The 16872-nt window shown below is 23.6% G+C and overlaps 2 long non-coding RNA genes across 2 annotated transcripts; both read right to left on the bottom strand.

The window, feature by feature from the left end:
• Positions 1-888: 888 nt before the first annotated feature.
• On the bottom strand, positions 889-8388 carry LOC145848630 (uncharacterized). Its single transcript, XR_014372076.1, has 3 exons — positions 8345-8388; positions 4886-4946; positions 889-941 (listed from the first exon to the last, which is right to left on the bottom strand). It is a non-coding gene; the product is annotated as an uncharacterized LOC145848630 (long non-coding RNA).
• A 2599-nt stretch (positions 8389-10987) lies between these two features.
• LOC145848621 (uncharacterized) lies at positions 10988-16593 on the bottom strand. Its single transcript, XR_014372075.1, has 3 exons — positions 16546-16593; positions 11234-11292; positions 10988-11058 (listed from the first exon to the last, which is right to left on the bottom strand). It is a non-coding gene; the product is annotated as an uncharacterized LOC145848621 (long non-coding RNA).
• Positions 16594-16872: the final 279 nt, after the last annotated feature.

The raw sequence follows: 16872 nt of genomic DNA, 5'->3' as shown, positions 1-16872 counted from the left end.
ATATAAGCTAGTTAAAAGTTAAGCTTATTTAAATTTTTTGTACAGATACTTTTTATAGTAAATAATCTGATAGTAATTCCACTATGATAACTTAAATCTAAAATTAAAGTCTAAAGGTAAACAGGTAAACTGATACTAGTTTACAGACATGGTTACATGATAATTCAAGTTAAAACTATTCAAGTTCTGACAATTCAATTTCTTGAAAAATGTTTATGATATCATATATTAAAAACTAGAAAGTAATGAATATATTGGTTTTAGATCTTATTAATAAAATTATGATAGTAAACAATAAACTGGAACAATATATTAGAGATAGTTACTAAAAATTTCTACACTTTTAAAATAATTTCAGCCACGTCTCATAACCTATTTAATATTTCAAAAAAGATGAAATGGTGTTTTGGTAAAGATTAAACTTACATACGTATTTCTTTTTTATGTTTTAGTTAATGATTTATGGCCCTCTAATTTTTTTTGAGAAGTTTGAATTGTCGAAATCCGAATTGTCTTGCATCAAACACACACGATGATGTTGTTCATACACGATGAACTTCGTATACGTTAATTTAGTTACATAAGTTAGAAAACTGTATGTTATATAGAGCTTAATACATAAGAACTTAATTATCAAAACTTATATAAACACACTTAGTTCTATTGTTACTTAAAAAGCTCTGAAGATCTTTTTTGGGGAAAAAGTTTCAGCTAAAGTAACTATCACTGAATAAATTTTGGTGTTTACTTATTAAAAGCAAACATTTTACTACAACAGTAACTATAAAATGTTCTATTATACTAACGATGTTACAGAACTTAAGTGAAAATTACAAAACATAAAAAGATTGAGTTTTTTTAAGTAAAACCAAACAAACCTTTTAATCAAACTCAGCCTTCACTATGACAAATGCCAATCCAAGTTGGAGTAGATGCTCCTCCTTAAAAAAATTGAGTACATCTTATAAATTTATAAAACTCTAAATAATTTAATTAAGAAAGTTAAATCAACGTGTACAAACGAATTTAAAGTTACAGCAATTTAATTAAAAGTTAAGTGTTTTATGATAATTGTTAGTTTTCCGTACGAAGGTAACGAGCATCGTACAAAAAAGGCACATGTCGGTTTTTGTAAAATTAAAAATAAAGTGTGAGTATAAAACTTTGAAAGATTGCAGTAGTAAACGAAAATATTTAAAACTATAATTTTGTTAAAACCCTATTTATGCCAATTTATCCTGAGTTTTTAAGCTTAGTCTTAAAAAAAAGGTTTACAGAGTTGATCTTCAAAATAATCAACACCTGTCCAAAATAAACTGCAAAAACAATCAGTATATCCGAAGTTATTATTTAGTTACTATTTACTAAGTATGTTACAAGGTGAAGCAAACTATATAAGGTGTAAAATTAAACTTGCATGATATAAGTTGTTTAAATTACATTTTTAAAATGAGGACATAATGTCACTAATACTAAAGTTGCAGCCAGCGAGTAGTTTAATTTTGATAACTTCAAATTCTTATTTTTTCCGCGTCTACTAAATAGCTGCTAAACACTGCAATAAATAAACACTTTAAAAAGCTTCCATAAGGGTCATATGAGTAGAAAATAGTCAGTAAGTAAAAATAAGTGTTTAATTAAACATAAGTTTTGAATTGTAAAGCATCAAACTGTCTAAAAAAAAACAATTAGTTTTAGGGCAGGGTGGACAAATTGCAAAAATATTTTCTTATAACTTTGGTTGAAAAAAATGTTTTTAACTTAAATCCTTTTTTTTGAAAACAATTATCGCCTACTTATTTTTGTTCAGAACGTTAGTAAATGTTGTGTTTATTGTAATTTTTAGCACATTAAAAATGTTCTTTTTTACCTGACGACCCCTATTCTAGGGAAATCCCCACGGTTTTGAACAGTAAATAATTTGTTTGCAGATACAAGTAAAACTGTTTTAGCTCTAGCTTATCATTCAAATGTGTTTTGTTAGTTTTCTATTATTATAAAATTAAAGCTAAGAAATAAAATTATGTCATACAACTATTCAAGTAAAACTTGTTATATTATTTTACTATTTTACAAATATATTGTTTAATTTTCGCCTCTAATTTCAAAATAAACTGGTATACAAGAACAGATTAAATACTTTAAATAGTTATAAAACGTGAAAGATATTAAGTTCTAAAAACCATGTTACTTCTAAAGTATATTGTTTTATCTGCAGGAGAAATAAGAAAAATGTTTCATTAGCTTAGAACTCTAAATGCATGCTAATATAGCTTATATCATTTAAATAATATTGTTAAGAACGGAAACTTAACAAATTGAGTACAGGGTTTAGTAAGCTTACAAAGTGATTTAGAAATTATTAATACAAATAACACAATTTTTAATTTCACTCTCTCTATAGTTTCATATAGTTTAGGCTGAGCCAATGAAACAACTTAATAAAGATATTTATACAATTTTAAAGTATTGTTTTGCAAAAGCAAACACTTTGTATATGAAAATCCAGTAAGAAAAAGTACCTGTAAATATTAGTTTTGAAATTATAATACAACTATAGCAACTGCTATACAATCTTTTAACTATTTTTTTACATAAGTAAATACATAGTACACAATTAGCAAAGTCAATGTTTTTAACTGAAAATATAAAGCAAGTACTGTAGTTTTTTTTAAATATTCTTAGTGTATTAAGCCACGTAGACTTACTATTTAAAGTTTTAAATCAAATAATCAATTTTCAATTAACCAAAAACCTGCTCACAGAAATAAAAAATATCAGCTTCAGTTCTGTTTAAATAATATCTTAAAATGCTTTTAAGTAAACAACTGTTTCTTGAAAGTTGCTTTATAAAAAGAATATTCACTGTACAATTCATTACTAACATAATATTAGCCAGTATTTATTTCGGCCATCATCAACAAAGTTGAGATGTTTTATGTAATCGATAATAAACAATGAACTTCATCGCAAGATCATTTAGATTATTGCGGTGAAGATCATTTTTTATAACATATTATTAAAACAACTTTATTTTATACTTCAATACTAGAAACCATAAAACTTCCTTTGTAGTCTATATATTTTTCTAATAAAACAAGAAAATATCATTAACTAATGAGTTACATGCAACCAAATAATTCAATTACATGTTGATAATTTTTTATTTATTATAAGTTTCAGCTAAAATCTTATTTATGGTATCTAAAACCCTGATACTGTATAAACAAAGGTAGCAAGTTGTACTTTTTTTATCTTAAATTTGTATTAGTAATTGTTTATGCTTTTTACAAAACAATTTAACATATTTGACAGTATACTTAACAAAACAAGTAGATGTAACAATTAACATTAAATGTTTAGATGTCTCTAGTTCCTCTACTTATAGCTTATACATTTGCTAAAACATCATTAAACTTAAATTTAGTTAAGTTTACATAAATTTAATAAATCATTAAAAATAGATTATCAACAACATAAAGTTGTTACTAGATAGTTCTTTAACAATTTTTAGATAGTTATTTTGCAAAAACGTTTATCATGAAAATATTTTAAGTTCTTAGATAAAGATATTTAAATTATAATAAACAATTACTTTTTAATTTTATTAATTTTTCTAAACAACTGTATGTTTTGTAAGTAAATAGAACTAATGAATAAGTTTTTAACTGTTAATTCAACGGTATTGAATACTTTATAATCTTTTAGAAGAATCTGTATTGCAAAAACTAAAATTTGTAGATTATATATATTAGTATTTTCTCTGAAACTTCTCTAAATATAAAATAAACAATATTTGAAAACATTAAAAATAATTTAAACGAAATTAAATTATCTGATTTTTCGTGAAACTTTTTTTCACGACTAAAAAGACTCAGTAAAGTTTAAATTTTATTCTGACTTTAAATATTTAAAACTCATTAAAGTCTTAAATAAGATTTTTTATTATTACTTTAAAATTTATTTTGAATAAAATGAAGTAAGTTAGAAACTAGATGTTTTTAAGCGAGGTTTATAGAAATCTTTCTAAAATTTGCTGTTTTTAATTGACCAAGGTAACATAAATCCTCATAGTTTTAAAAAGATCGTTTTAGTTCAAACCTTGCATCTCAGCTGTTTATCTTATTAAGAATATTAAAAAAAGTGTTATAGTGTTTTGCATTTACAGTTATTTAAAGAGATCTTTAGTATAAAATTTATGTGTATAACAATATTTCAACTTTAATCAACTAACCATTTCATGTCCTGAAGATTTTATTGCAGTTTATTAGAGTTAAACGATTAGTGGTTAAATAGTGGTTTAGAAGTATTCTCGAGTTATTATAATACTCAATAGTCACTCTTTATTAATATTTTTTGAAAAACTATATAAGTTAAATTTTACTCGAAACTCTTGTAGTTGTAAACTTTTTTTGAATTTTATGACAGCTTAAGAAAAAAGTTTTTATTATATTAAAATAAAATACAACGTGAAAGTTATAACAGACTATTCTTATTGGTGTGAATATGTCAATGATATTTTTATCTAATTTAAATTGTAAAATTTTAAGTTTTAAATATTTATTGAGATAAAGTATTGTAAATGATACAATTGTATGAGTTACTAAACAACTATTACATTGTGTAATTTTAAAACTTTAATAATATAATATATTAATATAATAACTATATAAATCATAGCAATTTTTTTTCAAAACTTTAAACATATCCACAATAAAGTTACTTTGTTTTAGAAAACAAAAACTTTCAAGCCAATATTTATTTGGTTGAAAGACTCCCCTAATTTTGCTTAAGGTGAACAAAAAAACATGCTTTGTGAGTCGAATTATTTAAAACAGTACAATATTAACTGTGCGTAAAAAAACTTTAACTTTATTTAACTAACCATTTTGTGTACTGAAGGTTTCATTAGTAGTTGAAGCGACGAATTTTGGTTCTCATGTAAGCTGTTAAAATAACTTGCTTAAGAATATGTTTGAGTTATTAAATTTAATCAACAGTCGTTATAAACATGATGTAACAAATTTGAATTATTAATTTTTCTCCAAAATCAATAGTGTTTTTTGATACTTGTTAACATTGTTTGATACTTTTAGAAAAATGTCTATACAAAGTTGTAATATAAAATGATATAAAAATATGTTAAACTGACTACATACACTACTGGTATATTTATTTTCATGAAACTTTTTTTTAATTAATTTAAGGTTTATCTAAATAACTTATAAATATGAAACGTTGGTAAAATTAAATAACTTATATGAGTCACAATTGAAACTAAAATGTGTAATTTTAAAAACTTAACGGTTATAATATAACAATATCATTAAACTAATCAAAGTATTTAAAAATTTTTGATCACGTGCTAAAACAAATAAAACAAGAATGATCCGGGAAACGAAGACTTCTCACGCCAAAATCTTTACGGTTGAATGACTCCCCTTAACAAGCAAAAGTAAACAAACGAATCTTGACTGCACTGTGAGCCGGTTACTTTGCGAACAACCAAAAACCCACGAACGCTAAATACAAAAATCTATACAGTTAATAAAACAAGTTAACTCAAACACGTCGATTTTGGAACCAGTTCTAAAAAATTATTTTGAGCTTTCCTCGTTGAAAGCAAATAAAAATTAATGTTTCATGAAAATACGTTGTAACAAGCACAAAGTATCGTGCTTAAGAATAATTATATTTATAATTCATTATTATCCAGTGCCTACGTTCAAACAACCTTGCCGTCGATGCTTGGATTAAAATAAATTATCAAAACTAATAAAGTATTTTATTAAGTGTCTTTGAGCCCGTGTATTTTTTTGTTGCTTATACTTAGTTGGATTCTTAAGAATAATGAGTGATTGACTTTTTGCTTTTATGAAATATTTTTATCAAAAAATGCATTAAACTTGCGAGATAGTATCGCATTGATTCCAAAATCCGATATCGAAGTTGAACATTATTAGGTTTAAAAACAGAAATGTTTATACAATTATTTTTTATTAAATTCATCAGTTCTTAATACCACTAAATGCCTGTATTCGATTCACAAATTGAAATGAAATTATCTACACTTGTATTATATTTTTCGTTTTGTATTATCTTTAGTGCTTGTTTGAACATAGGCACTCGATAATAATGAACTATAAAAAATATATAAAAATATATGAAAAGATATATAAAAACAATTGTTCTTAAACACGACCTTTTGTGCTTGTTACAACGTAGGCACTTGATAATAATGATATATAAAAAATATATAAAAAAATATGAAAAGATATATAAAAATAATTGTTCTTAAGATATTTTGTGCTTGTTACAACGTTGGGCACTTGAGAAAAATGAGACACTAATTTTTATTTGCTTTCAACGTGGAAAGCTTAAAATAATTTTACAGAACTGGTTCCAAAACCGAGATGTTCGAGTTGAACTTCTCTTTTGAATTGTATACTAGTTTGTAATTGGCGTTTGCGGGTTTTTGGTTGTTCGCAAAGTAACCGGCTCACAGTGCACGTTTATTTGTTAAGTATTATTAGGGCAGTCTTTCAACCGTGAAGAATTCGGCGTGAGAAGTTTTCATGTTTGAATGTAATTAAACTGGTTTTCAAAATGTTACAAAGCAATGAATTACGTCTTAAGATATCACTGAGTTAGAATCATTAAATAGTGATTACAAATTATTAACTACACTTTTATTAGGTAAACTATGAAAGTAATTACATTTTATAAATTAATAGCATATATATGATAATAATTGCTCTTTATATTTTTCAGTTACTTTTTTAAGTAAAGTTTTTACTAACCAAAAAAAACATAAACACAAATTATTTGTTTACTTTTTGTAAACTAGTTAAAAAATAAATTAGACTTGATATCTAAAGTTCTATTTTTTTTAGCACAATGTGTTCACAGTAGTGTTTATTTCATGTTAAAAATAAAAACTAATCTCCAGAATTCATAAAAAAGTGTTATTAACTAAACTAAAAGAATTAGACATTAAGAAAATATGATTCTATTTACCTTACTTTAAATGTTGTAGTACAGTTTTATACTTTTTATTTAAATATAGTTCCGATATAATTTAATTACATCAATTAGCTGATTTTTGCAGGTTTTACTTACTTGCTAAAATTACTCACATATTTATTTATATCGGATTAAAATTTCTTTAAAACATATATCTTCAAACATTTAAATATTTTTTTATTATATGTAACATATTTGTTAAATAATTTTTATTTTATAAAAAAAACAACATAATCGTAACAAAAAAAAATTTAACGTTTGGTTTTGTTGTTAAACAATAGTTGTTTAATTCACTTAAAAACTCTTAAATTTATGTGACTCCAGATTTAGTTTTTTTAAAAAGTTTTTCCCTCTGTAGGTCAAGTTTAATCATATGTTAATGACTGACGTAAAATTACTTTACATATCATTTGCTTTTTTAAAGTAAGATAAAAAAGGCATTAACATCGATAATACATTTTATCTGTTTTGTAAAAACTATAGTTTAAATAATATGGCTAGTATAATTACGTTAATGTATGACGATATAAACTCTAAATGGTTTTGAATGATTTATTTTGAACTCTATAAAAACTATTAAGTAAACTGTTTTAAAATAGTACAAACTTTACTAATTAGATTTAATGATTCAACTTTCAGATGTTGTAATTGTTAGTATACTTAAATTATTTTTGTCATAAAGAAATAACAAGTTTTTTCCTTCTCCGGAAGAAAAAATTATGAGCTTGTATTTACTACATTGTGTAGCTTTAAATAAGAAGGATATCTATAAATGTCTGAAAACTAATTTAAAATTATTTACGGATAATAAATATTTTATTTATACATAACACAAAAAGTGTTTTTTATGAAAAAATTTTTGTGACGTAATAATGAGCTTCAAAAGCATTAATGAAAACAAAAAAGGCATTTTAAAAGCTTGTTTGTTGTAACGTGGCTTTTGTAAAAATTATATTGTTGAAAGACTTTTAAAAAACAAAAACTGATCGAAATAAGAAATTGGGCTTCAAGTGAACGCATAGACTTGATCAGGAAAAACCACATTAATAGTAGATATACTAATTAAATTAATTACCTATTATATATACATGAATACTAGTGACTGACAAAAGATAAAGTACTTATATACAATTTAAATGTTGCAGAGCGTTAAAAAAAAAATAATCAATTACTACATTTTTCGTAAAAATATTTAATTAAATATCAAAAGTAGACAAAATAATCAGTCAATTAAATAACAATGCATAGATCAAAAATAACTTACTTTTAAATTAGATCAAAATAACACGTTATAAGTTCTAACAACTAAGTATGTACTAACTTTTTGTGTTACAAATCAATCTTGCTGTTGATATTTTTTATCTCATCTTTGCCGCTTTTTTCATCCTTTTTGTGACCTTGACTGCCTACTTTTATTAAAAATATTTATTTACTTATTTCAGTTTCTTAGGTAATAAAGGGCTTAATAACTACAATTACATACTTTCCTTAAATGGTTATTTACTTAACTACAAATTAACACTCAGTTTTAAGTTTGTAAGCACATTAAAAAAAAAGTGCTAGAAACCAACTTTTTTTATAAAACTTTTTATTTTATTTAGAATATTAAAAATTGTGTTGATATATAATTTAATGTATAGGTAGCATTTTAAACAATTATAATTTACATTGAGGTAATTTTTGACTATATAAATTCCCTAAAAAATACGTTAAGATAACATTCTCAAAACCAAGCAAGAATACTTATTTAACCAACATAGATATTTATTATAATCGGAGGATTTTTGAATTCATATTTTGAAACCTGTTTAAGGAGTTCCAAAATTTAATATACTTAAAACTTTTGTGGATTTTAAAATTGGAAAGAAAGACTTAGTAACTATTACACTTTTCAATAAAAACTAAATAAGTATAAAAAAAATTAAAGTAAAGGTTGTAAATACATAGTTAATAAAACTGGTTATTTATACTATTTAGTATTTATAATACATGTACTTCTACATCTAATGTATTTGATATATACATAGTTGATTAAAAAAATACTATTTAACTATATGATAATCGGCCACACAGGTTAACAAATTTTATAACTGTTATAATATTTATTTTTTTAAATTAATCTTGAACTAAACTGACTTTTTTATCATTTTAAAATATAAAATGATATCAACTAGTACTATTTTATAATTAACAATTGAATGGATACTAATTTACTTATATTAGATTTAAGATATAATAATCAAGAAAAATTGAACTACAGCGTTATGTTAATTTAGTTTACTCTTAATAAATAATACTTTATGTTTTAACTAATAAAACTGTAATTTCAACATTAATAAAAGGCCAATGTTTAGTAAAGTTAAAAAATTTGACTCCCTACATCTATTTTAAACAATTGATGTTTAGTATTTTTTCTTGTGCAAGGGAAAAACCTTTAGCCGAAACCAAACAAAATATTTTTGAAAATTCAGTGACTAACATAATAACACCCATCATCATACTAACAATTATAGGCAGTTTATCAATTTGAATAATAATAGTGTTTTTCTAAGACTGTATCAGTTTAAACTTCTTTGTAATTAGATAGAGGGCTTTTTAACTATTTAAAATTTAAACACTTAACTGTAAAAATCAGTATGAAACTAGAAACTTAGAAATATAGAATGTGTTAATCAAATAAAAAATTAATATTTTTTATATTAACAACAATATTAGTACCTAAATAAATACATTGATTGTTGAAGTTGTATCAGATTTAAAAAGCTTACACTTAAATTAAAAAAAACCATTAATATTTTGTTCTTGTAAAGAAAAATGAATTGTACCTAAAATTTGTACTCCCAAAAAACTTAGCACTTATATAAAAAAGCTAAATCTTAGTGTTGTGAATATCTCTAATAACTTTAAACAAACAGTAAAGTATATGAATAAACTGCTAAGATTTTTAATCTAAAAAGTATTTGGTATAAAGCCTTTAAATTAGAAGTTAAAACAGTTCAACCAACTAAGCTCTGAAATAAATAGCTGATGTAAACAAATTCAAACAAACATCTAAGTTGTTGAACTAAACTGTAATGTTTAAACTGTACTTTTTTATGAATTTTCATAATTATGATATATATAATCTACTCAAAACAAAATATTGAAGACTTAAATTTTTTTTTTAGAGATTCAACAAAAGGTGTTAAGCATCTATTTTTACAAATACTGACTGATTTTGTTTTTTAATAACTAAATCTTCATTTAGAAATAAATTCAGATCTCTATTTGATCTTGAAAAGATTTCTCAATTTCTTTTTATCAAAAATTTTCAAGCATTTGAACTGAGAAAAACTGAGATTCTCAAATTTTTAAATAAAAAACTGATTTAGCCTGACTCAGCCTGATTTAGCCTGACGCGCACGAACCCTGGAGTAAGCGTACAAAACACAACTCAATATTTATGTAAAACATCAAAACAATAACTATATGAAAGCTTCCCAGTTCAAGTTCATAAGGCGAAATAAAGAGATCAGGTTAGCCACAGCAGTCTACTATTAGTCTAAACCTTCTAACTTCAATTTGATGTTTTATTGAAATTAATTTTATCAAAAAACTAAGAGTTTCTTGACTTAATTAAAGCAGGTTGATAATTTTAGCAGATTGTTACTGAGGTAGTTAGTTTAGTTTGATTTTAACAAAATTTTCTACAAAACAAACGTCTACTCCTGTTAAATGATAAACTAACTTAGCAAATAGTATATGAATGAGTTTATTTAATAAGAATAAGTTTGAAGATAGTTATAACTGAAAACAAACTGAAATGATTTGGTGATCAATTTTTTTCAAAACTAAACAGTTTAATAGTTTTATTAATATTATAAAAATATTTTGTAATTGTAATCCAAAAAAAATCATTGTCTCTCAAAACTATTTATTATTCTTTATTATTATATATTGTTAAGATTATAGTTGAGATTACTAACCACTAGTTGAACCAGGTTGCTTTTCACACTTATGAATGAATACAGACGCTCCTTAAGCAGCTTATTGTACCTAAAATAATGTAATGAAAAACTAACCCTTTTATTATTTGAAAATAAGTTTAATTTTAACTATCAGCAATAGTTTTTTGATCTTGAATCGTTTGTTTACGTTCAACTTAAATATATACAATTAAAAAACAGTACTTAATTAGTTGAATAACGGAATTTTGGTGATATAAACTTACTTGCTAATTCCAGGTGGCCAAATATTTTTTTTCTTATTTTTGCTAATAATTTGAAGGACCTGAAAAAAACTGTTGTTGATTTTAGTATACGAAACAATAAATACTAGCAAAGATTTGAATTTTTTTGTTGTTATTTTTGTGTTGTTTAACTTACCATTAATATATGATAAAAGTAGTATAAGTACCAGTAAAATAGATCTATCATCTAAAGCTAAGTAATTATTGCATAAAAAAGTATTGAAGTTTTATTTTAGAAAAGTGTATGATAGTTGTAAAAATAGTTTAGCTATTTTTATCTTATTTATAGACATTGTTTTTAAAGTTTTAATTTATTTATTTTTATTCAATAAATACTATACTTAGTTTCTAAAACCATATACAACTTTTATCAATGATTGAAAAGTACTTTTTTCTTAAAAGTTAAATACAGAAATGGATTCTAAATACTTTTTTTAACCATTTCAAGTATAATGTTGTAAATTGTTTGAACCCCAAAAAATGTAAAAATTATCAAAAAGCCTAATCGGGCAATTGTTAGACGGATTTACACCTGTCTTTAAATATTTGGAGGATTTCACAAAGAAAGAAAGTTCATGTCACTTTAACCTGTAGTCTGTTTGTTTATGAATGAAGCAGCAAGAAAAGTTGGAAAAAAGTTTCGTACTGTGACGTCACAAAACTGTTCAAATGCACTTTCAAAATGAAACGAAGGAAAAAGTATATAAATGGATAGAATCGGCTGAAATTTTTTTATTTAAGTTTTTAATGAGGTAAAAAAAAAGAGTACAACAATAACACCTAAAATACAACCCCTAGCTCATTTTAAAATATTTTAAACCTAAACCCTTACCTCTAATCCACTAATCTTGTTAACCGAAAATATGATAAAACTATGATAAAAAAGATTTTAATGATTAAAAATATTATTAAACAGTAGCCAAACTTTAGCTGACTAGAAGCACCTAGATTTTTTAGTTGAAAGAAAAAAATTATTACTTTTTTACTTCATAAATGTTTTTGAGAGTATGACATGAGACTTAAAATAATAAGTATTGTTGAATTTTTAAAGGTCGGTTTTAAGTGTATGGTAAATATTATTAGTTAAAAATGGTATGATGATAGATGTTACTGTTTTAACCTTTAAAGATTTTACGAGTTTGCTTTTGTCGATAAAAAGAGATTAAATCATTTGCTAAGTAACTTAATTATTAGATATTAAGTTTGTTATATTAAGAGTTTAAAGGTTAAAACTAAAATTTATATCAAACATTTCATATTGATACATCAGTCGTGTTTTCTTTAAAATTTTAACTTATTCTATTTATTTCTGAAAATTAATAAAATTGATTGCAAACACTTATTAACATCACACAAAGTCAGTAAAAAAAAAGTATATTAATCGTTTATTTGGAAAGAAAATTTAATATTATTATTGTTTTTATAAATTCGATCAAAAGTAGTCAATTTAAAATGTTTTTTTTTTATGAAACAAGTAAGATCGTTGACAACTTTATAATGTACTTTTTTTTTTTTTAAATGACATAAAAGTGACGGTTATTCTTAATAATCAATCTACTACCGTTGACTTACTACAATTAATATAATTACTATAACTTATTAATCATAACAGTTACATTAGCAACTTATACTTTTAAACTAAATGACATAAAGTCTGTTCTAAACTTTAAAAACTATATCAAGTGTTATCAATAACCAAAAAAGTGTTCCTTTTATAAAACAAATCATACAAAGCCATTTAAATTTGTAAAACATAGAAATTAAATATAGTAAAAAAATCTATAAAACCAGTTAACTTAACTAAAATATTATTAAGGCAGTTATTAGACAGATTTACATCTGTCTTTAAATATTCGGTGGTTTTTACCGCAATCTACAGTTCTTGTAGCTTCAACGCAGAATCGATTTTTTTATCAACGAAGCATCGAGAGAATTGGAAGGACGATTTTACTTGTGACGTCACTATGTGTGTTAAATGCACTGACAGAAATGAAGAGAGAAAAATGACATGGTCAATTGCAATATGAAATGAGTGAATGGGGTCGATTGCAATTTGGGTAAAATTATTATTTGGTTTGTAATATTTTGAGATTTAGGTAAAGTGAAAACGTCTGTTAAGTACATTAATAAATGTTATACCCAAAATTCAAACCGAATTCACACAAAAATCTTAAATTTGAACCGTTACCCCTAACTCACTCTACCTAAAATATATTAAAAAATTACAAAATAATATGAACAAGACGCTTGAATAAAATGTTTTATATATTTTTATAAGTTATACGTTTGCCGAAGATAGTTGACTAATGCAATTATTAATTATCATAAAATAATTAATACTTTGCTAAAATAATTTGTACATAGTTTAGAACTTTATATACTAATTACAACTATTAAGAACTAAAACATAATTTTCAGTAGTTGATTTTTTATTTTAAAAATTTATTGTAAAATAAATTTTAAAAAAGTCTAGAGGGCGTTTTCAAGGGTTTATTTTTGAAAGCACTTTTATAGATAAATATTATTATCTTAAAGTTGATATAGCTATTGTTGTTTTAACCTTTTAAAACCGTTTTCGATTATACTTTAGTCAATTATAAAAGGTTAATTTATTTTCTTAAGCAACTCGATTATTCAATATAAAATTAATTATAGTTTGTGTTTAAATGTTAGGATTAAATTTTTACATTATAAATCCCATAATGATTTATTAGTTTTTTTTTTTAATTTTGTGAAATATTTTTTGTTTCTAAATGATGAAATAGAATTACCTAGTTAAGTTCATCACCACCGTCTACTTACATCAAAAAGGCTGTTAAAATTAAAAAGTTATCACTAGTCCTTTACTTAACCAGCAAGTTTATTTATTTTCCTATTTTTTAAATTTAACTATAAATCAAATTTATTCAATTTATAATTTTTTTAACAAGTTGACACTTATATTTTCTTATAAAGTTATAACAAGTGATTGCTTATTACAGACTTTCAACCTTTAATTGAATGAATTATAACTTATTACTAAGAAGATAAAAAGAGTCTTTTTTATACATATATGAAAACAAATTATAAGATCAATTTCTAAAACTATAGAAAATATTTAAAACAAACAATTTTTTTTACTTACCATAAACTAAAGGATAAAAATAGTTTATGAATAAAACGCACATTTAAGTTTTTTTGAGTAATAATATAAGAATTTATATTTTTTTATAAAGCTGTAAATGGTTTTATTCAAAAGCATAAAATTTAAAAAACACATGTAGATTTCATTATAGATTTAAAAATAGAGTCACAATATTTAAAAACTTAACTAGCATTAATCAACTGTTTAAAGTAATTAAAAACCTGTTTTTTTACAAATTAATTGAACTTATAAGCTAAAGTATAGTTAAAACTAAATATTTTAGTTTCAGTTCTAGGATAGTAGTTTTTTAATGTTAAATTCTAAAGAAATGATCGAGACCGCTTTATTGATGGTCAACTTCATTTAAAAATCATAGTTGAAAAAATTAAAAATATAATACTGTGGCATGTGAGTTTCATACGCTATTACAAATTAAGCTTGTTTTGTCATCGCAGTTACATTTACTTAATATAATTTACAACTAAGATTTGAGTTTTTGAAGTAGTAGAATTAGATAAGAATAAGAAGTGTGGTGTTAAAATGAACTAAATTGTAAGCCTTAAAATAACTTTAGTAAAATAAATTATCAAGCTTAAAGAGTCCTTTATTTAATAACTTGCAGTTTATCCTGGACAAGACCTTAAATGCATCCATGTGGTGTGCAACCTGATAACCAAAAGGCTTTTTGTACACCAGATTTTAGAACCAAATTATTTTGAGCGCTTTTTTTGTTGTTCAAAAAGCAAAATGCAGTTAAATGTATAAATTGAATTTAGTTCTAATAATAGTTTAGTTTGTAATTATGATAATTTAATTAGTAACAAGTAAAAACAGTTTTCAAAATAACTTTATTAAGATATAACAATCAGAAAGCCTATATAGCTCAGAACTATTTTTTTCCTGACCCCAGATTTACGGGTTACTTGACTTCCAATTAAAACACAACATTAGTAAGACCAGATTGTATTATTTTGACTTTATCAATAAAAAAGGCTACAATTTAACACTATAAAATCAGCTTTTGATGTTTTATTAATTTTGTGCTGTTTTTATTGGTTTTTATTGAATTAGTAAGTTATAACAAGTGTTTACTTAAAATGGAAACTATGGTAAACAATTATTTTAACAACTAAATGTAATTTTACTTTACATTTATACTGTTGTTGTACAAAAATACAATGCAGATATATATAATACCTCGTAGATTTAACTAAATAAACTTAGAGTATCACTTTTAAAATGAAACTTAATTCAGGTAAAACTGATAAAAGTTAATGAATACATTTAAAAAATTTTTAAGCTATGAAAAAAGCCTTATTTGAAATAAATTATCGATTTAATTTCTTTTTAAGTAAAATAAGTATCCGCTAGGAGACAAGTTCTAACTTTAAATAAAGTTTACAACACTTAAGAATAAGCTATTTACAAGATTTCAAGTAGTTAGGTTATTTAGGCAGATTAAAGATTTTGTACTAAATATCTGTATTCTAATATGCGAAACTGACTACCAATATCTTTTAACTACTTTTGGTATGCAAGAGTTAAGAAATCAACTTTACTATTAAGTTGTACATAAAATATTTTAAGATTCATAATAAAAATTAAAGTTTCTTTTTATTTTTTAAAAACAAGTACATCAGCAACTAAAGTAAAAATTGTTTTATCTTCTCAGTTAACTGTTTAGTAGTTTACATAGAAATAATTTTATATGTAGAGTTTATTCAATAGAGAATTAATAACAAATTAAATCAACTAAACCTAATTTTATTTGTTTTATTAGTATTCAAATGTTTGAGACTACTACTGGTACGCACATAATTTATTTTTAACGTTTAGACTTTTAAAAAATTAGAAAAGATTTGTTACTCAAAGACTTTGCTACTCAAGATTGTTTTAACAGCTTAAAATTGTCGACTAAAAATTTTAGACTATTTTTTTACATTTTTTTATTTATTGCACTATATTATCTGATACTAAGTAAGCATTAATATAGTTAAAGTTAATCTTACTGAAAATTATGTTTTAAAATATATATTTATGAGTATTTAAGAAATTATTTTGTACTATTTACTGTAATAAATAGCAAATATACAAAAAAAAAACTATATAAGTAATAAGTTGCCATATCTTAATTTATAAATGAAATAATTTAAAAGTAAAATAAAATAACCATAATGGAATGGTCCAATCCTGAAACTAGCTACTTGTTGGTCGTTTTTGTATCCTTGGTTATATGTCTGATTCTTCATTGTAGTGTTTATTACGATCAATAGTCTAATTGTGATGTCATTGCAATCTAAAATTTATAATGTGAGTAAAAAAAAGCCTTTTCTAGTTGTTTTGTATATTAACTTTTAATATGAACTAATATATTAAAGTTATATGACAATGGTTGTAAATTGCACTCATACATTTTATTTAGGATAAACTAACCTTTTTATCTGATTTAAACTTTGTTATTAGTAGCTTTGTTTAAAGTCGACATATTTTGTTTTAC

This window comes from Thalia democratica, chromosome 1, assembly GCF_965202585.1.
Source record: "Thalia democratica chromosome 1, ktThaDemo2.hap1.1, whole genome shotgun sequence".
Classification (NCBI taxonomy): Eukaryota; Metazoa; Chordata; class Thaliacea; order Salpida; family Salpidae; genus Thalia; species Thalia democratica.
Note: the sequence above shows the minus strand (reverse complement) of the source record. Positions and strands in the feature narration are given on the sequence as shown.